We start from the raw sequence: 23,167 nt of genomic DNA, 5'->3' as shown, positions 1-23,167 counted from the left end.
TGTAACGAAGTGAATCAGTTATACGTATACATATATCGCATATCTCTTTTCTCTTGCGTCTCCCTCCCTCCCACCCTCCCTATCCCACCCTTCTAGCTGGTCACAGAGCACCCAGCTGATCTCCCTGTGCTATGCGACTGCTTCCCACTAGCAATCTATTTTACATTTGGTAGTGTATATGTGTCCATATATACACTGCCACTCTCTCACTTTGTACATGACTCTTTTGGAAGTATTTTTCAGGGTATATGCCCAGTAGTGGGATTGCTGGGTCATATGGTAGTTCTGTTTTCAGCTTTTTTTTTTTTTTTTTTTTTTTTTTTCTTTTTGCGGTATGCGGGCCTCTCACTGTTGTGGCCTCTCCCGTTGCGGAGCACAGGCTCTGGATGCGCAGGCCCAGCGGCCATGGCTCACGGGCCCAGCCGCTCCGCGGCATATGGGATCCTCCCAGACCGGGGCACGAACCCGTATCCCCTGCATCGGCAGGTGGACTCTCAACCACTGCGCCACCAGGGAGGCCCCTGTTTTCAGCTTTTTAAGGAACCTCCATACTGTTCTCCGTAGTGGCTGTATCAGTATACATTCCCACCGACAGTGCAAGAGGGTTCCCTTTTCTCCACACCCTCTCCAGAATTTATTGTTTGTAGATTTTTTGATGATGGCCATTCTAACTGGTATGAGGTGATACCTCACTGTAGTATTGATTTGCATTTCTCTAATGATTTGTGATGTGGAGCATCCTTTCACGTGCTTGTTGGCAATCTGTATACCTTCTTTGGAGAAATGTCTATTTAGGTCTTCTGCCCATTTTTGGATTGGGTTGTTTGTTTTTTTGTTATTAAGCTGCATGAGCTGCTTGTATATTTTGCATATCAATCCTTTGTCGGTTGCTTCATTTGCAAATATTTTCTCCCATTCTGAGGGTTTTCTTTTCACCTTGTTCATGGTTTCCTTTATTGTGCAAAAACTTTTAAGTTTCATTAAGTCACATTTGTTTATTTTTGTTTTTATTTCCATTTCTCTAGGAGGTGGGTCAAAAAGGATTTTGCTGTGATTTACGTCATAGAGTGTCCTGCCTATGTTTTCCTCTAAGAGTTTTATAATGTCTGGCCTTACATTTAGGTCTTGAATCCATTTTGAGTTTATTTTTGTGTGTGGTGTTAGGGAGTGTTCTAATTTCATTCTTTTACACGTAGCTGTCCAGTTTTCCCAGCACCACTTATTGAAGAGGCTGTCTTTTCTCCATTGTATATTCTTGCCTCCTTTATCAAAGCTAAGATGACCATATGTGCGTGGGTTTATCTCTGGGCTTCCTATACTGTTCCATTGATCTATATTTCTGTTTTTGTGGCAGTACCATACTGTCTTGATTACTGTAGCTTGTAGTATAGTCTGAAGTCAGGGAGCCTGATTCCTCCAGCTCCATTATTCTTTCTCATGATTGCTTTGGCTATTTGGGGTCTTTTGTGTTTCCATACAAATTGTGAAATTTTTTGTTCTAGTTCTGTGAAAAATGCCATTGGTAGTTTGATAGGGATTGCTTTGGGTAGTAGAGTCATTTTCAAAATGTTGATTCTTCTAATCCAAAAACATGGTATATCTCTCCACTTGTCTGTATCATCTGTAATTTCTTTCATCAGTGTCTTATAGGTTTCTGCATACATGTCTTTTGTTTCCTTAGGTAGATTTATTCCTAGGTTTTTTATTCTTTTTGTTGCAATGGTAAATGGGAGTGTTTCCTTAAATTCTCTGTCAGATTTTTCATCATTACTGTATAGGAATGCAAGAGATTTCTGTGCATTAATTTTGTATCCTGCTACTTTACCAAATTCATGGATCAGCTCTAGTAGTTTTCTGGTAGCATCTTTAGGATTCTCTATGTATAGTATCATTTCATCTGCAAACAGTGACAGTTTTAATTCTTCTTTTCCGATTTGGATTCCTTTTATTTTTTTTCTTCTCTGATTGCTGTGGCTAAAACTCCCCAAACTATGTTGAATAAGAGTGGTGAGAGTGGGCACCTTTGTCTTGTTCCTGATCTTAGAAGAAATGGTTTCAGTTTTTCACCATTGAGAACGATGTTGGCTGTGGGTTTGTCATATGTGGCTTTTATTATGTTGAGGAAAGTTCCCTCTATGCCTACTTTCTGGAGAGTTTTTATCATAAGTAGATGTTGAATTTTGTCAAAAGCTTTTTCTGCATCTATTGAGATGATCATATGGTTTTTCTCCTTCAATTTGTTAATATGGTGTATCACATTGATTGATTTGCATATATTGAAGAATCCTTTCATTCCTGGGATAAACCCCACTTAATCATGGTGTATGATCCTTTTAATGTGCTGTTGGATTCTGTTTGCTAGTATTTTGTTGAGGATTTTTGCATCTATGTTCATCAGTGATATTGGCCTTTAGTTTTATTTCTTTGTGACATCTTTGTCTGGTTCTGGTATCAGGGTGATAGTGGCCTCGTAGAATGAGTTTGGCAGTGTTCCTCCCTCTGCTATATTTTAGAAGTGTTTGAGAAGGATAGGTTTTAGCTCTTCTTTAAATGTTTGATAGAATTCGCCTGTGAAGCCATCTGGTCCTGGGCTTTTGTTTCTTGGACTATTTTTTTAAATTTAATTTTATTTATATTTTTATACAGCAGGCTCTTATTAGTCATCAGTTTTATACACATCAGTGTATACATGTCAATCCCAATCACCCAATTCATCACCCCCCCATCCCCCCGCCACTTTTCCCCCTTAGTGTCCATACATTTCTTCTCTACATCTGTGTCTCAATTTCTCCCATGCAAACCAGTTCATCTGTACCATTTTTCTAGGTTCCACATATATGCGTTAATTTACAATATTTGTTTTTCTCTTTCTGACTTACTTCACTCTGTATTACAGTCTAGATCCGTCCATGTCTCAGCAAATGACCCAATTTCGTTCCTTTTTCTGGCTGAGTAATATTCCATTGTATATATATACCACATCTTCTTTATGTATTCATCTGTCGATGGGCATTTAGGTTGCTTCCGTGACCTGGCTATTGTAAATAGTGCTGCAATGAACTTTGGGGTGCATGTGTCTTTTTGAATTATGTTTTTTTCTGGGTATATGCCTAGAAGTGGGATTGCTGGATCCTATGGTAATTCTATTTTTGGTTTTTTAAGGAACCTGCATACTGTTCTCCATAGTGGCTGTGTCAATTTACATTCCCACCTACAGTGCAAGAGGGTTCCCTTTTCTCCATGCCCTCTCCAGCATTTGTTGTTTGTAGATTTTCTGATGATGCCCATTCTAACCGGTGTAAGGTGATACCTCATTGTAGTTTTGATTTGCATTTCTCTAATAATTAGTGATGTTGAGCAGCGTTTCATGTATTTCTTGGCCATCTGTATGTCTTCTTTGGAGAAATGTCTATTTAGGTCTTCTGCCCATTTTTGGATTGGGTTGTTTGTTTTTTCATATTGAGCTGCATGAGCTGTTTCTATATTTTGGAGATTAATCCTTTGTCCATTGATTCATTTGCAAATATTTTCTCCCATTCTGAGGGTTGTCTTTTCGTCTTGATAATGGTTTTCTTTGCTGTGCAAAAGCTTTGAAGTTTCATTAGGTCCTATTTGTTTATTTTTGTTTTTATTTCCATTACTCTAGGAGGTGGATCAAAAAATATCTTGCTGTAATTTGTGTCAAAGAGTGTTCTTCCTATATTTTCCTCTAAGAGTTTTATAGTGTTGGTCTTACATTTAGGTCTCTAATCCATTTGGATTTTATTTTTGTGTATGGTCTTAGGGCATGTTCTAATTTCATTCTTTTATATGTAGCTGTCCAGTTTTCCCAGAACCACTTATTGAAGAGGCTGTCTTTTCTTCATTGTATATCCTTGCCTCCTTTGTCATAGATTAGCTGAGCATAGGTGCGTGGGTTTATCTCTGGGCTTTCTATGTTGTTCCATTGATCTATATTTCTGTTTTTGTGCAAGTACCATATTGTCTTTATTTCTGTAGCTTTGTAGTATAGTCTGAGGTCAGGGAGTATGATTTATTTTCTCCATTCTATTTCCAAGATTTTGGATCATCTTTACTATTATTACTCTGAATTCTTTTTCAGGTAGACTGCCTATTTCCTCCTCATTTGTTTGGTCTGGTGGGTTTTTACCTTGCTCCTTCATCTGCTGTGCATTTCTCTGTCTTCTCATTTGCTTAACTCACTGTGTTTGGGGTCTCCTTTTCACAGGCTGCATGTTCAGAGTTCCCATTGTTTTTGGTGTCTGCCCACTGTGGCTATGGTTGGTTCAGTGGGTTGTGTAGGCTTCCTGGTGGAGGAGACTGGTACCTGTGTTCTGGTGGATGAGGCTGGATCTTATTTTTCTGGTGGGCAGGACCATGTCCGGTGGTGTGTTTTGGGGTGTCTGTGAACTTAGTATGATTTTAGGCAGCCTCTTTGTTAATTGGTGGCGTTGTGTTCCTGTCTTGCTAGTTGTTTGGAATGGGGTGTGCAGCACTGGAGCTTGCTGGTCATTGAATGGAGCTGGGTCTTAGCATTGAGATGGAGATCTCTGGGAGAACTCCCGCAGATTGATATTACCTGGGGCCAGGAGGTCTCTGGTGGTCCAGTGTCCTGAACTTGGCTCTCCCACCTCAGAGGCTCAGGACTGACACCTGGATGGAGCACCAAGACCCTGTCAGCCACACGGCTCAACTTGGTACGAGTACTGCTTGCCAGTGAATTAAGGTGGGAAAAAGACACAAGGCATAAATACCAAAGTGTTGCATGCGGTGCTGACTCTGTGGTTCCTGTAGACATCTATTAAGCCAATCTTGTCTATTGTGTCATTTAAGGCTAATGTTTTCTTGATTTTCAATCTGGATGATCTATTCATTGATGTAAGTGTGTTATTAAAGTGCCCTAGTGTTATTATATGACTGTCAAATTTTCCTTTACTTCTGTTAATATTTGCTTTATATATTTTGGTGCTTCTATGTTAGGTGCATTTATTTTTACAAATGTTATATTCTTTTCTAGGATTGACCTTTTCATCATTATGCAGTACTCTTCTTTGTCTTTTGTTGTAGTCTGTGTTTTAAAATTTATTTTGTCTGATATGAGTATTGCTACCCCAGCTTTATTTTCATTTTTATTTACATGAAATATCTTTTTCTGTTTCTTCATGTTAAGTCTGTGTGTGTCTTTTTTTTTCCTTTCTGCACTTTATTATGTGTTTCAAGGATTTCCCTTTAAAATATGACACAGCTATTTCTTGCCCACAGAGTAGCTACCATAGATTTTCCTAAGGCCCTGGTTGTGATGCTAGATGAAGTTAATTCAATGAGTCTGTTTCAGGCTGCTTGACGACTCTACTCTTTGCAGGAGTAATTCACTTCTGTCTTTACATATATCCCTGCTGACACTTTCTTTTCTTTCTTTCTTTCTTCCTTCCTTTCTTTCTTTCTTATCTTTATTTGAGTATAATTGCTCTATAGTGGTATGTTACTTTCTGCTTTATAACAAAGTGAATCAGCCATACATATACATATATCCCCATATCTCCTTCCTCTTGCATTTCCCTCCCACCCTCCCTATCTCACCCCTCTATGTATTCACAAAGCACCAAGCTGATCTCCCTGTGCCATGAGGCTGCTTCCCACTAGCTATCTATTTTATATTGGTAGTATATATATGTCCATGCCCCTCTCTCTCTTTGTCCCAGCTTACCCTTCCCCCTCCCCGTGTCCTCAAGTCCATTCTCCACAACTGCGTCTTAAAACATTTTTATTTTTTTATTTTAGTTTTTTTGGTGGTGCGCGGGCCTCTCACTGTTGTGGCCTCTCCCGTTGTGGAGCACAGGCTCCGGACGCGCAGGCTCAGCAGCCATGGCTCATGGGCCCAGCCGCTCCGTGGCATGTTGTATCTTCCCAGACCAGGGCACGAACCCGTGTCCCCTGCATTGGCAGGTGGACTCTCAACCACTGCACCACCAGGGAAGCCCCATCTGCATCTTTATTTCTGTCCTGCTGCTAGGTTCTTCAGAACCTTTTTTTTTTTTTGATTCCATATATATGTGTTAGCATACAGTGTTTATTTTTCTCTTTCTGACTTATTTCACTCTGTATGACAGACTCTAGGTCCATTCACCTCACTACAAATAACTCAATTTCATTTCTTTTTATGGCTGAGTAGTCTTTAGCTCTTAAGTGAGTCTCTTGTAGGCAGCGTATACATGAGCTTTTTATCATCCGTTCACCCAACCTATGTCTTTTGATTGGTGCATTTAGCCCATTTACATTTAAAGTAATTTTGATGGGTATGTAGTTAGTGTCATTTTGTTACTTGTTTTCTGGTTGTTTTTATAGTTATTCTCTGTTCTTTCACTTTCTTCCCTTATGGTTTAATAATTTTCTTTAGTGGCATATTTTGTTTCCTTTCTCTTTATTTTTTGCGTGTATCCCTTATAGGTATTTTGTTTGTCATAAACATGAGGTAGGTCTATCTATCTGTTTATTTAAACTGATGGTCATTTATTAATTAATTAATTTATTTTTTGCTGTGTTGGGTCTTCATTTCCGTGTGAGGGCTTTCTCTAGTTGTGGCAAGTGGGGGCCACTCTTCATCACGGTGCGTGGGCCTCTCACTATTGCAGCCTCTCTTGTTGCGGAGCACAGGCTCCAGACACGAAGGCTCAGTAGTTGTGGCTCACGGGCCTAGTTGCTCCGTGGCATGTGGGATCCTCCCCGACCAGGGCTCGAACCCGTGTCCCTTACATTAGCAGGCAGATTCTCAACCACTGCACCACCAGGGAAGCCCTAAACTGATAGTCATTTAAGTTCAAACATGTTTTAAAGGCTCTACATTTTTTACTCTCCCTGCCCACCTTTTATGTTTTTGATGTTATATAATTTTACATCTTTTTGTGTATTCATTACCTAGTTATTGTAGTTATAGTTGATTTACAGCTTTTGTCTTTTCACCTTTATACTAGCTTTTTAAGTGGCCTTTACTGTATACTTGCCTTTACTAGTGAGATTTTTTTTTCCCCCTCATGTATTTTCTTATTCTTGTTATGGCCTTTTCTTTTTCACTTAAAGAAGATCCTTTAGCATTTCTTGCAAGCATAGTTTAGTACTGATGAGTTCTTTTAGTTTTTTGTTTGTCTGGGAAACGTTTTATGTCTTCCTCAATTCTGAATGATACCTTGCTGTGTTGCATATCCTTGGTTGTAATTTTTTTCCTTTCAGCACTTAAGTATATCTTGCCACTCCTTTCTGGCCTTCAAAGTTTCTGCTGAAAAATCAGCTGATAGCCTTATGGGTGTTTGCTGGTATGTGACTCTGTTTTTTTCTCTTGCTGCCTTTCAAATTCCTTCTTTATCTGTAACTTTTCCATTTTAATTGTGATATGTCTTGGTGTGGATCTCTTTGGGTTCATCTTGTTTGGGACTCTCTGTGATTCCTTGGCTTGGATATCTGTTTCCTTCCCCAGGTATGGTAAATTTTCAGCTATTATTCTATCAAATAGGTTTTCTGCCCTTTTCTTTCTCTCTTCTGGGACCCCATAATACAAATGTTAGTACACTTGATGATCCCAGAGATCCCTTAAACTATCTTCACTTTTTCTTTTCATCTTTTGATTGGGTGATTTCCATTATTCTGTCTTCCAGTTTGCTTATGTGTTCTTCATATCACCTAATCTGCAGTTGATTCCTGCTAGTATATTTTTCATTTCAATTATTGTATTCTTCAGCTCTGATTTTTTTTTAATGTTTCCTAATTCTTTGTTGAAATTCTCACTGTACTCCTCTATTCTTCTCCTGTGTTTGGTGAACATTTTTATGACAGTTGTTTTGAAAGCTTTATCAGATAAGTTACTTGTCTGAATTTCACTAGGGTTTTTCCCTGGGGTTTTATCTTTTTCTTTCTTTTGGAAGATATATTTACCTCTTCTCATTTTCTTTTCCTTTCTGTGTTTATCTATATGAATTAGGCAAAACAGTTATCTCTTCAAGAACTGAAGGCTTGTCCTTGTGTAGGAGCATCCCTATGAAAATTGCGTGTGCCTGGTGGCTCTGGCAGGAAGGCTAGATCTGAAACAAGTGTGGGCTGTGGCTTTTCCAGGGTGTACTGGGACCGCCATCTTGGTAGGGGGGTTGGAGCTGGAGTCTGATACAGGCTGAGGTTCCCTTGGAGTGTGTTGGAAGGCATTGCTATGTCTGTGAGTCTGTTCCTATTTTGTATATAGATTCATTTGTATTATTTCTTATAAATTCCATGTTTAAGTGATATCATGTAATATTTGTCTTTCTCTGTTTGACTTACTTCACTTAGTATTATATTCTCTAGTTCCATCATGTTGCTGAAAATGGCAATATTTTATTCTTTTTTATGGCTGAGTAATACTCCACTGTACAAATATACCACATCTTTGATGGACATTAAGGTTGCTTTCATGGCTTGGCTACTGTAAATAATGCTGCTGTGAACATGGAGTGTATGTATCTTTTCGAATTAGAGTTTTCTCTGGATATATGTCCAGGAGTGGGATTGCTGTATCATGTGGTAATTCTATTTTTAGTTTTTTAAAAGGAACCTTCATACTGTTTTCCACAGTGGCTGCACCAATTTACATTTCCACCAGCAATGTAGGAGGTTTCCTTTTTCTCCACACCCTCTCCAGTGTTTATTATTTGTAGACATGTTGATGATGTCCATTCTGACTGGTGTGAGGTGATACCTCAGAATAAATATTTTATATTCCTTTATTTCTTATTGAAATCTGGTGCATTTTTTATACTCACAGGACATTTCAATTTGGACTGGACTTTTTTCAAGTACTAAACAGCCTTATGTGTCTGGTGACTTCTATATTGGACAACACAGCTCCAGAGTGATCATTCTAAAATGCAAACCTGGTTTTGTCACTTCCCCAGTCAAAAATGATCATAACCTCCCCATCACCTATTAGATAATGTCTCAACTCCATATTAGGACACAGAAGGCTCTTTGTGATCTGTCCCCTGGCTAGCAGTGTGGCTTCATCTCCCTGCTCCAGGTTTAGACTCTGGCCAAACTGAGTACCTTGCAGTTCCAGAGCACTCCACCCATTGCCTTGAATACCTTTACATGAGCTTCTCCCTGCTCGAATGTTCTCCCTTGATTATCTAGCTGGCATGAAGCTACTGATCTTCCTGGTATCAAATAAGCATTACCTCCTCTATGAAATCTTCCCTGACTCCCCAGGTGGAAGTAGAACTTTAACTATAAACTGTTTGCTGGCTTCAGTAATCATATTTGTACTGAAATTGTTTCATGTCTGCTTTCACCAAACCAAAAGCTCCCCCAAAGGAGGGCATCTTTTCATGTTTGTATTATCAGTACCTATGCTGGGTGTTTGACACCTAGGAGGTGTTAAATAAATGCTAGTTGGATGAACAAGTGAATAAAGAAATGAAAATCTCCAAGGTTTTGAGTTTGGGTAGATAGGGAGGGAGAAGAACATGACTATGTATTAGGAAGATAAGCTGGTGTGAGAAAGGAAACTTTGCTTTGGTGGAGGTGATAAATTGAAGAACAATATCAAGACGTCACCAAAATAATTTAGCTTTAAAAATGTATTTGCCATTTTTAGTCTTGAATTAAGAACAGAGCTGTTTTAGAAACTGAGATGTAACCTGATCCTAAGAGACTCTATGACAGTATGAAAAGTACCAGAATTCACAGTGCTCTCTTTGATTGATTCCTTATCAACGACAGAGAGGCATGCTTGCAAAATAAATTGATTTAAAAAATGCTTATGGCTCTTTTAGAAAATCATAACAAACACAGAAAAGTATAGGCAAAAGAATAAAAGTCATACTCAGTCCCACAACCAGAGATAACCACTGTTAAGAAATATTTTGTTACATTTGCCTTTTAAAGTATGTTTTGTTTTACCTGGTTGAAATCATATTATATTCAATTTTGCAGCTTCCTTTTGTTTACTTAAAATTTTATCATAAGCATTTTCTCATGTCATTAAATATCTCTATAAACATTTTAATTGCTGCATGTTATTCCATCTTATGGATATACCATAATAGATAATTTTCCATGTACATTATACAACCTTATTAAAAAATGCAGACAAAAAATCTAGGAGAGATTGTGAGAATACTTTCTAGAGAGAAAATTACACATGGAGTTTATGTGCACAAATATAACACTGTCTCAATTTCAAGTCAGATGGGGTTTTTGAAGTCATGCTGTGTGGGTGTGACATATACAGCACACATCTTAATGCCACAGTGAAAGAGGTAAACGTTAGTGTGTGCAAAGGGCATCCAGAGATGCCATAAGCAACCCCAGGTGGCTTTAGGAGAGTGCCATAGACTGAATGTTTGTGTCCCTCCCCCCACCAGTTCTTATGTTGAAACTTAATCCCTAATGTAATGGTATTTGGAAGTGGGGCCTTTGGGAGGTGATTATGCCATGAGGGTGGAGCTGTCATAACTGGCATTAGAGCCCTTATAAAAGAGACTGCAGAGAGCCTGGTAGCCCTTCCCCTATGTGAGGATACAGCAAAGAAAGACAGCCAATTACAAACCAGGAAGTGGGCTCTCACTAGACACCAAACCAGCTGACACCAAATCTTGAACGTTACACAGCCTCCAGTACTGTGAGAAATAAATTCTTGTAGCTTATAAAGACACCCAGTCTATGATATTTTGTTATAGGAGCCTGAGTGGACTAAGACAAGGAATCTGTATGATTGGTGGGAGTAAAGTTGTCTGATCCAGTAAGTAATTCATTAAAGAGCTCTTTCTTAATCGGGTATGTGGTATCCCCCATGCACCTCCTTTAGGCAGTGTAAACACTGCATCCTGACTGCATTCTGGCATCAGGAAGGGTCTACGGATTTAGGTACATCGCACTTAATTTTGATTATTTCTTCCTATGCAAAATTTTGGGGAAGCCCTGTTTCCCTGTTTGCATCTCAATCCATTCACAAACACTAAGGGTCAATAATATGCCAAGGACTGTGTGAATTAAATGAAACATGAGATAGTTTCCAGCCATTGAAAAGCTGAGGATTTGAGGAAGACAATAAGTAAACAGAGAAATTGCAATGAAAAGCTGTAAGTGATATATATAGAAAGATATGAGAAAAAAATAGAGAAGAGGGTAACTGCCTGGGATGGTAACTTTTGAGCTGGATCTTTTAGGTTGAGAGGGCATCTAGAAGATGAAGAAAGGGTATGATTGTGCAGGTTATTCTCCATATGCCCCTGTAAATCCATTCTTTACCTAGTTCTGCCCTGTTATGTACCCTTGGGGGATATCCCTTAGAGTCTGCATCGCCCAGGATCCCTTCTGGTTTCCATTTGGATTCAACCAATTGGAGATAATAGCAGGAGGTCAGAGGGTAGGAGGAGAGAGACATTGGGTATTTCTTTTCCTGCTCCCTCCCAGCTTTGCCACATCATTCTGCCAGTGGCTGGTCTCTCGGTGTCTACATCTGGAATGATAAATTGGAGGCTGACATGACCATCACTATGTTTTGGGAAATGGCAGATGGCAGTGCTAAGCACAGAGTGCAGTGAGAAGAAACAGGATCAGGAAGACTAAAGAGTAGTAACTAGTATAGTAGTTCCCACAAGAGATGAAGAAGGTCTGTATTAAGACCTTGGATGTGGGCTAGAGACACTGGGGCACATTTCAGAGACATCTCTGAAGTAGCTACTATGAGATTTAGAGATCAGTTAGTACAAGGATGAGGGAGGAGGTGAATGTGACAAGGGTTTTTTTCACTTGGGAAGTTTTTTCATAAGGGAGTCAGTGGCAGGAATATAGGAAGGTGGGGATGTGGGGGAGAAAGGGGAGAAGATAAGGAGTTTGGAATACAGTTTTTATCAGATTTAGGTCTTTGTTGACAGAAAGACATTGGGTTATACCTACATACCTCCTCACATTTATCAAGGAATTTTAAATTAATATGAGTATTTAAAAACCTTCTGTGTATAGCACACTTAATTACCATGCAGGGTTTATGAAATGGGAGTTTTTAGCCATGGAAGAGTTCATTTGTGACTCTCAAATATATTATTGATAATAGGATAAAGGAAACTTGGAGCCAATGCTTTAAAAGTATTAAATCATAAGTGAAAATATTTTTGGTGACTATGGAAGTGTGGAGAAGATTTGAGGCACTCGAGAATGCGTGCAAAAATAAGTAGGTTCGGTTGTCTATATACGTTTTTCTTTTTAAATTTGGTATTATTCCTGGCAAAATTTATTTTTTAAAGGGTAACTTTATAAAACATTATTGAAGTCAATTTCCAAGGTTAAAGTATGAAGGATGATTTTCCTGTCATTTGTCACCCAAGAGCCTGCACTTTCAGTGCTGTGATTATTTCAAGGTGAAAGGTGAGAAGAAATGATCCTTATGGTTTATTCAGCTGAGATGTCAGTAATGGTAATCTCAGTCGCTATGGTATTTGAGCCTGTTGGCTCTGAAAGGATTTACTCTTTTGCACAAAGAGAGAGCAGAATGGCAGTGTCAAAGATAAAAAGAAATGAGATTTTGAAAAAGTGGATTTCTGTGTCCACAAAATAGGTTTTTATTCAGGGAAGCTTTAATAGGAATTAGTAGTATTGTTTTATGTAAAGGGCTAGATTAATGTAGTACAATGAAAGGTAGATGTATTTATAGTTAAAAAATGTATACTTCTCTGTGACATAATTTGGTGAATTAAAAAATCAGGGATGCATATAAGGCTATTTCTTGTGTTATTATTAAAACACTTCTATTTTACATTTATAAACATACATAGATTTAGTTTATTATATTATAATAAACTAAAATATTATATCTAGAAAGACCCTTTTATGTATCTGAGATGGTGGAAGACAGCAGGCCAACCTAGGCACTGGGAAACTAGAAGGACCTTCCTTTCTGTAATTTCAGTCAAGGGCCAAATCTCCTTGTTTGACTATAATTTCTACGAGTGGTGGCATTAGACGAGCTTTTGAGAGAATCAATTTATATGTGCTGGAAAGGTTACAATGAACAAGAAGATACAGTATTATCTCTCTAAGAGTTTATAGACTTAGAGAAATTCTGTGACCTTAGAAATAAATAGACCTTATTTTTATTTTAATTGCTTAAGCAATTATATAAGGTCTTAGACATGGAGGAAACTTAAATGCATACTACCAAGTAAAATAAACCAATTTGAAAAGACTACATATTGTGGAATTCTAACTATCTGACATTCTGGAAAAGGTAGAACTATGGAAACAGTCAAATGATTAGTAGTTGCTAGGGGTTAGCAGAGAGGGAGGGATGAATAGAGCACAGAGGATTTTTAAGGAAGTGACACTATTCTGTGTGATACCACAATGGTGGATACATGCCATTATACATTTGTCAATGTACAGCATAGAATGTACAACACCAAGAGTGAGCTTTGAGTGATAATGATGTGTCAATTTAGGTTCATTGATTGTAATAAATGTCCCACTCCAGTGAGCGTTGTTGACAGTGGCGGAGGTTGTGCATGCATGGGGACAGGGTATATATGGGAACTCACTGCACTTTTGTTCAATTTTGCTGTGAGCCTAAATAAAACTGCTCTAAAAAATAAAGTTTATTAGTTAAAATAAATAAATAAAATTTAAAAAGTCTCGGAGATGGGATTTAGAGATCCTATCCGACCCATTCATTTATTTTACAGATGAGAAAACAGGCTTGGAGTTGTTAAGTAAGCTGCGGAAGGTCTCATAGCTAGTCTGTGGCAAAGCTAAGACAATTTACTTTAAGCCCAGTTCATTTTCTGGGGTACAACACAGCTCACTTTGAGCACATCAGAGGAAAAGTGAAGAAAATGGGGAGAAGAAGTATGTTAGTAGGGTCACTCTTTGGCACTCGAGTTTTGGGACTTTCAGTAGTTAATGCTCATATTTACTATTTTCTCAATGCAGAGTTCCCTATTTCACTGTGGAGGTTAAAGTCAGAAAATCAGATGAGTTGGGTGAGAAGGGAATAGAAGTGATGTATGTGTCAGAAGTTTGGTTTTACTTTGACCTTCACTGGCTGTGGGCTTTTGGGCAGTCACAGCTTCTCTGGGCTTCTCAGTTTCCTTAGCTAACACTTGCTTTTTGATATTACTGTGATGGACATTTCTTGGCCTCCCAATATCCATTGAGCAGGCTAAATGCAGATTTTGGGGCCCCATCTCTGGAATCTCTGATTCAGTTGGTCTAGGGAAGGTTCAAGAATCTGCATTTCTAACAATGCTGCTAATCTGGGGATCATGCTTTGAGAACTGTTTATCTAGGATAATAATTTAAGTAATAAATTAACATACTTTAATAATGTTAATAATATACTTTATATAATTCTTATATTTTGGGGTATACGACCTTGAGATGAGGGTGGGGATTAAATTATGGTTGTAATTGCAGGGGTGTAAAGAGTAAGAAAAGATTAATAATCAGCTATTACCAAAAGAGAATTTTCAAGCATGCAAGGTGACAGACTTGAAAGTGAGAGTAGGTTGATAAAGAAAAGGATTTTGTAAACTTCTTCATCTCCTCCTTTAATAGATGAAGAGGCAAGCCAGTAAACCAGATCACAAAATTTTTGTTTTTGTTTTGTTTTGCTTTTTTGATTATAGAGTTTTAAATATGGAAAGTCTTAGCAAAACAGGAAGAAGAAAAAAGGAAAAGCTGTTCTTTTTCACCCTCCTAGACTAAGGGTAGGAAAAACAATAATGAGATGTGTGTCTCTTTAGGCTGAAGTCTTAGAGAGGGGAAGTCAGAGGTACAGGGACTCCTGCCCTAGTTCCTATTACAGTCTGGAAGCAGGTAACTTCAGCAGCCGGCATGGCCATATCCAAGTTACTTTGGCTCAGCACAGTTGAAGAGAGGATCTGAGTTTATTAGGTGTTCTGTCTCCCTTAGATCCCGTGTAGTGTGGAAAGAATCCAGAAGTTCACTGGTGCCCTATGGGAAAGGAAGCTGATGGTGGGCTTATCTAAAGGGTCTTTCCTTGTGATGGGGACCAAGTCCATAGCCAAGGACTGTAGTGTAGATACCTGAACTAGAGACAAACTGGGAGTCCAAGTCTACCTTAGGGAAGACCTTAGCCCTGGTAGGAGCTGGGGTGGGGCCCAGTTCAACAAAGAGGTGACCAGTGCTCATTGAGAGCATTGCCCCAGCCAAGAGAACACCTGTAGCCTTCAGCAACAACAGGTGCCTACAGAATGATCAGGGATGGGTCTGGTCATACCTAACTGGTCAGCAATCCATGGAGCAGCCAGAACAGCCACTCTGCTGTAGAGATCAACATGAGTCCCAGGAACAATCTGTGGATGAGAGAATCTCATTTCTCCTCCAAAGCCCCCAGGCTATTTTTCTCTTTTACAGACCTACATACTTTGTTAAAGAGTTGTGGTAAGTCTCAGAACTTTGAAACACTGTGATTTACTTAAGTCTTTTAAGCAGAGACTGAGTTAAATTACTGATGTTCACTGAGGTTACCAGATAGGACTCGTGTTTTCTTTACCCTACCTCCCCATCTGGTACTACACAATTACAGAGAAATAAAGATGCTTTCTTTGTACAACTGAGGGTAGAATTGTTAGCCCATATATTGGGAAAATCCAAGAGTATCAGGCATTGTTGCATATAGAGTTTCAAAGAACGTATGCAGGATTCTCTTTCTATGTCTCAGGTCTGTTTTATTTTGTTTTGACTTTACTTTCAGGCAGGATTTAACAAGTGGTGGTAAAGAAGGTCACCAGCAGCTCATTATGCTTAGTGATATCCTAGCATCCTGATCAACCCACCCAAACGGACTCTGGCCCTGATGGGTCACATGCTATCCTACTTGGTGGGAGGGGTGAGGCTATGTAATTGACATCCTCACCTGGTTGGGGAAGAGTCTTTTCTTAAAAAAAAAATACTGGACTAACACGTAAGAGTTATTTTCTGGAACATAATTGTGACCATAGGCCCCACTATGGTGATCATGATTCTGCCTGATTCCTGGGAGGAAATAGCCTATGGGAAATTATGAAGTGCCCCAGTGTCATCTGCATACGTGCTCTTGGAATTTGGAACCTATGAGGGGCTTATTAAAGGAGTTTGAGGAACAGGTATCCTCCACATACATGACATTACATAAGTTTTAGTGCAAAGGAAATTTCTTGTGTTAGGAAATTACTTGAGACAAGATGCCATTAGCTCAACTTGAATGTCTGCTAGGCCCTCCACCCTCTTCTTCATCTGGTCAATTAATTCATCCTTTATGACTTACCTCAGGCAGCATTTCCTCCAGGAAGCCCTCCCAGTGTTGGAGAAAGTACCTTTCCATGGGTCCCATAGTATTCCTATGAATATGAGAACATAATTTATTGTCTAAACTGGAACACATTTAAGATCAAAATTATTAGTAGTAATTTTAAAAATTATTCTAAAATAACAGGTATAAACTGGAATTGTCTCAGGCAGTGGGAAGTGTGGTCCTCCTAACTACAGATGTCCTGCTATGGTAATTACTTACTTGTTTGTCTTCCCAACTAACTGGTGAGCCATTTGATGATGGAGATTATCACACATTTATCAAGCACACAGTGCTTGATAAATGCTTTTGAATGTTGAACAAAGAAGGTTCCCTAGTCCTTGATGTCTGGCAGATTTACTTAGTATCCCTAGATCTAGGCGGGTTAATATATGCTTCATGTACATTTATTCATTTCCCTTTCCTTGTTTATTCTTGAATATTGGCACAGATATATATATATATATATATATATATATATTTTTTTTTTTTTTTTTTTTTTTTTTTTTTTTTTTGCGGTACGCGGACCTCTCACCGCTGTGGCCTCTCCCGTTGTGGAGCACAGGCTCCAGATGCGCAGGCTCAGTGGCCATGGCTCACGGGCCCAGCTGCTCCGCGGCATGTGGGATCCTCCCGGACCGGGGCACGAACCTGTGTCCCCTGCATCGGCAGGCGGACTCTCAACCACTGCGCCACAAGGGAAGCCCAGATACATATATTTTAAAGGTCTTCCTTCCATGCCTCTCCAATGTGGATGAGGCTAGATACATGATTCTACTTTATAAAATCTGAACCACCAACAAAAAAGGAATCAGGCTGCTTCTACTAGTGTTTAGATCCAGTAACTAACCCCTTCCTTTAGCTTTATTTGAAAATTCTTATTTTATATATATCATACTATAAACCAATGGACTAAACATAGTAATAGCTTAATTTATTTTGCTTTTTATGGTAGGTTTGTTTATAAATTCATTTCAAAATATAATCTTCTAAACTCTCAGATATTCACAATCATTTAGAAATGATAAAAAAAGTTTGTCAAATACTTGTAATTATAGAAATTGTCACTCAAATTACAGGAAGCTTAGAAAAGCTTTACTGCTGTTTAGTTTTGTTTGAATGCTCCTGAGTGTGCTATTGAGAGCTTTGATAAATCGAGAGGGGTGAGAGAAGGAAATGGTCATAGTGTTTAAGTTATGTTACACTTAAATCCATTTAATTAACTATTCTCACAAATATGGTGTTCTTTTGTAAGAAACATTTAAAAAATCATTTTCTTCTGTGTTTTCCTCTACAGAACACCCCCCAAAAAATTATCCCTGCATGCTTTTGTATTTCTCATTCTTTGGTTTTCTTCCAATGCATGTATATAATTATATGTTCATGTTGTCATGGTTACTCAGGGCCTGAATTGTGAGACTGTTGTAATCACTTGCCTAAGCCTGAAACCTGCTGTCCAGCCCAGCTAAATCAGCAACGTAATGATAGATGGTCAACGTATTCTTTGCTGTGAATTAATCTGTTGTTGGAATATTCTTAAAAATATTTATTTAAATGTCAGAATTTATTCAGTGTATAGTACCAGTTTGTATTACAGAATTTAAAAATGTAGTTCTTCAGCTTCTTACATTTACATTTCATCATGATCATCATTTTTTTTCAAAATCATATTGTTAGATGGCACCTTTCTTCCTAGCTGTTTTTTCTTCCTCCTAAACATATAGTGTCTTCCAAAAAGGAATATATATATTTTTAAATTTATAAAAGTAAAACATGGGCATTTAAAATATTAAAAAATCCATAAATTCATAAAATGAATATTCTCTGTTTTAACCCCTCCCCCAACTTAATAATACCACAAGATACCCTTCTAACTTTTCTCTTTTTACCACAAACTGGATCACAATTTACACACTGTTTGTCACCTGACTTTTTTCACTCAGTATTGCACTGACATTTTTTAATGTCAGTGCATATTTAGTTACTTTATCCTTTTTAACATCTGCATAGTATTCTATTATATAGATGCAATATAATATCTTTGATAAGTCCCTTAGTGCCTGACCTTTATATTGATTCTTACCTTTCCAATTACAAATTATAATACCATTGATGGATATTAGATACATATGGCTTTTTGGATTTCTATGTGTGATTTTGTGGGAAACATTCTTAGTCATCTTTACCTCCAAGTTCAATCATATCAATACACCTGAATGTGCCTATAGTGGGTTGAAGAGACATGTCCACCTAGAACCTCAGAATGTGACCTTATCTGGAATAAGGGTCTTTGCAAGAAGAATTAAGCTAAGGATCTCAAGATGAGATCATCCTGGATTTAGGGTAGACCAATGACTGGTGTCCTTCTAAGAGAAAGGAGAGGGGGATTTGATACACAGACACAGAAGATAGAAGGCCATGTGAAGACAGAGGTGGAAACTGGAGTGACGTGTCTACATTCCAAGAACACCAGGTATCACTGGCAGTCACCAGAAGCTAGGAGAGAAACAGGGGACAGATTCTCCCTCAGAGCCTCCAGAAGGAACTCTTCCTGCTGACACTGAACACGTGGCCTCCAGAACTGTGAGAGAATAAATTTTTGTTGTTTTAAGCTACCAAATCAAGAAAAACTACTGACTGTTACATAAGAAAAGTGGAATGTAGCATTTTAACCTGGGCTACTGTTATTCTCAGCCCCATCAGCATAGTAGCTCTATCAGAGTGTGGCACACTATGAGACTTAGAAGCTCTAATGCTGGAAGATGCTGGCTTCATTTGCTACAGTGTGCAGAGAAGCCCCATGGTACTAGGCATTGTCAGAAGCAGTAGTGATCTCAGTGGCAAATGATCAGGGAAAGCCAACATCATGGAAAACCTGAAATTATGATCATGGTTTGGGCAAGCAACAGACTGCAGACTAAACAGGAATTTACCAGGGAGATTCAGGGAATGACACAGCCATGGTTGGCCTTAATAAGCAAACCTATATTCCTGGTGCAATGGAAGTCTGCAGGTGTGCACAAGCCTGGGCACACAGTCAAGAAAGACTAGAGATGATCTTAGTTATCCATTTATCTCTAGCTGAGTGTGATGTGTTATGCAAGCACAGAGGAGAAAAGATGGCTCAGGGGAAAGTAAAAGCTGGTGAAGAATTGTAAACTGTGTGAACTTAAATGCCTTCCCTAAATTCCATTGCATTCCCACAGATCCATTGGCAAAAAGTGGAGGCCTTACTGGCTCAAGGTGTTTGAGCACAACCTCCAACCAATCATTGGCTGACCACTAAATTATGTTTACACAAGGCAGCCCATAGGAAGCAAGGCTTAAAAATGAAAATAAGACTAAAAACAAAAACAAAAACTGAGTAGAGACATCAGGGGCCTTACACCATAGAGAAAACAAAAGTAGCCTAGGTGAGTCACCAAACAAAAAAACAAAACACAGCAAGAACAACAATGACCCCTGGGAGGAGGGATAAGAATCTAAAGTTGCTATAATGTTTAGTTTTTCCAAAAATTATTATGAGATATGAAAATAAACAGAAAAGTGTGAGCCAAATACAAGAACAAAAGTAGTCATTAGACATTTTCTCTTAGAGGGCCCAGATGTTGAACTTAGCACAGAAAGCAGCTATTAAATTTATATGTTTAGGGAATTAAAAGAAAGTATGATGATACTCATGCTTTCACTATTCACACTTTCAATAACTCATTAAATAGAGAATATCAATAAAAACACAGAAATGAGAAAAAAGAACTAAATGGGAATATGTCATTGAATAGTAAAATAACTGAAATGAAAGAGTCATTGGAGATGAATAAACAGAAGATCTGAGCTGGCAGAAGAAAGATTCAGCAAACATGAATATAGATCAATAGAAATTATCCATACTGAAGAATGAAGAAAAAAGAATCAGGGAAGACAAGCAGAATCTCAGAGATCTGTGGGCTCAAGCATACCCATGTATGTGTAATGGGAGTCTCAGAAAGAAAGGAAAGAGTTAAGGGGAAGAAAAAATATTTGAAGAAATAATAGACAAATTTTTTTCCTAAATTTGAAGAAAAATATTAATTTGCATATCAAAGTTCAGTGAACTGCAAGTAGAATAAACAGAATGATAGCCACACCTAGACACATAGCCAAGCTGTTGAAAGTCAAAGACAAAGCAAAAATCTTGAAATTAGTAAGAGAAAAACAACTCATTATGTACAGGAAAATGACGATATGATTAACAGCTGACTTCTCAGGAACAATGGAGGCCAGAACAGTGGTATGACATATTTAAAGTGCTGGGGAAAAAAAAAATCTGTCAACTAAGAATTCTATTACTTCAATCAAACCCTCCTTCAAAAATAAAGTGGAAATAAAAACCTCCTCAGATAAACAAAGACAGAGAATTCATTGCTAGCAGACCTGTCTTATAGGATATACTAAAGGAAGTACTTCAGGTTGAAAAGAAATGACACCAGGCAGCAACTTGAATATAAACAAATAGTACACCAAAGGTAAATATATAGGGAAATATAACAGACTATATATATTTTTTTTTTCTCTTTTCTTAAGTGATTTAAAAGACAAAAGATTGCTTAAAATAATAACAATGGTAATGTGCTGTTGTTAGGCTTATAACATATAAAGAGGTAATACATGTGACAATAATAGCACAAGGAGGGGAGATGAAATGGATCTATATGGGGAAAGTGTTTTGTATTTTACTGGAATTAAGTTAATATTAATCTAAAGTCAATTTTGATAACTTGATATGCATATTGTAATCACCAAAATAGCCATTAATAAAATAAATCAAAAAATGTGGTTTTAAAAAGCAACAAAGGGACTTCCAGTTTCTGGTCCAGCATGAAAGGAAGTTAGAAGTTTTCACTACATCCTAACAGGTAAAACGCTGAAGAAACTGAAAAAAAAAGTCAACACTTCTTAGATCTGGCAGAGAAGTGAGGTCACAGGTCACTGCCTCCAAAACTGGAGAAGCAGACAGGTGGATACGTAGAATTAAAACTTACCAGAGCAGAAACCCATAAGCAGAAACCTCTTCAGAAACCAGTGCTGGGATAAGAAAACCTAAACTTCAATTGAATTACCGAGGCTCAGTGTTTACAGCTCTGAGAGTTAAAAATTCCAGGGGGACCCAGTCATATGGGGGCTCCCATATTTTTGTGAGTTTTACCTCCAGGAGTTCTACCAGGTTCTCACAGAGAATATCAAAGAAAAATCCCCTGGTACTTCTGGCAGGGGGAGGGGAAAAGGAACGATTTTGAAATACACCCAAGAATTCTGTTCTTAACAAGTCCTATCATTAGGAGAAACCATTTTACCAGAGCCTGTTGGGATTTTATCAGAGCCTAACCTACCTGAAGGAAGGGAAATATACAACTTCACCTCCCTCTAGGCTTCCACAAAGGGGAAAGTAAATACCCAACTCCAGCCTTCTCTAGCCTACCATGTGGGAGAAGGGAAATACACAACTCCAGCACCTTTCAGCCATCCTATCTCACCTATTGGGGGTAAGAACTGAGAAGCACTGGTAAAGTTCACAGTCCAGGGACATAGGCTCACAAAAAACTTAAAACCTAATCATAGGACTAAAGAGTGCTTCCTTTTCCCCACACTTTACCACTACATTACTAAAGGTCTACTTATCACAGTTCCTTTTACCATTATATCATGTCTACCTTTTAACAAAAAATTACAAGGCATACTAAAAGGCAAAAACCATAGTTTGAAGAGACAGCAAATATCAGAGCTAGTGTCAGATATGGTAAAAATTTTGGAATTATCAGACCAGGATTTTTTTTTAAACTATGATTAATATGCCAAGGGCTTTAATGGAAAAATTAGACAATATGCAAGAACAGATAGATAATGTAAGTGGAGAGATGGAAATTTTACTGAATAAAAAGGAAATACTGGAGATCAAAAACATTGTAACAGAAATGAAGAATACCTTTGAAGGGTTCATTAGTAGACTGGGCGTGGCTAAGGAAAGAAGCTGTGCATTTGGGGATATAACAGTAGACTCTTCCACAACTGAAAAGCAAAGAAAGAAAGATTGAAAAAAAAACAGAACAGAATATCCAAGAACTGTGGGACAACTACAGAAGGCATACTATATGTGTAATGGAAGAAGAAAGAGAGAAAAGAACAGAAGCAGTATTTTAAGCAATAATGACTGAGAAATTCCCATAATTGTCAGACACCAAACCACAGATCCAGGAAGCTCAGAGGACCCAAGCAGGATAAATCCAAAAAAACAAAACAAAACAAACCCCAGAAACAAACAAAAATAAAAACTACACCTAGACATATATTCAAACTACAGAGGATAAAAGATAAAGAAAGAATGCTGAAGCAAACAGGCAGACAGTGGAGTGAATATTTAAAGTATTGAGACAAAAATTTACCAATGTAGAATTCTGAACCATGAAAAATTATCATTCAATAATGAAGGAGAAATAGATTTTATCAGGCAAACAAAAATTGAGGAAATTTATCACCAGTAGTCCTGCCTTGTAAGAAATGTTAAAAGAAGTTCTTTAGAGCAAGGAAAATGATAGTTCAGAAACTTGGATCTTCATAAAGAAAGGAAGAGTTTCAAAGAATACACAAATGAAGGTAAAATAGAAATGTTTGTTTTTATTATTCTTAATTGATTTAACAGACAACAGTTTGTTTGAAATAATATGGCATGTATTTGATCATATATATGAGTTATATGTATGAATACTTATGAATGACTATATATAAGTGAAATGAATGACAGCATTGATACAAGGGAGACGATGGAGGAATTAGGAATATTTTGTTATTATAAGGTACCTGCACTGTCTGTGAAGTGACATAGTG

Source organism: Mesoplodon mirus (assembly GCF_964341445.2).
Source record: "Mesoplodon mirus genome assembly, chromosome: 6".
In the NCBI taxonomy this organism is placed as follows: Eukaryota; Metazoa; Chordata; class Mammalia; order Artiodactyla; family Ziphiidae; genus Mesoplodon; species Mesoplodon mirus.
This window is presented reverse-complemented; position numbering follows the sequence as displayed.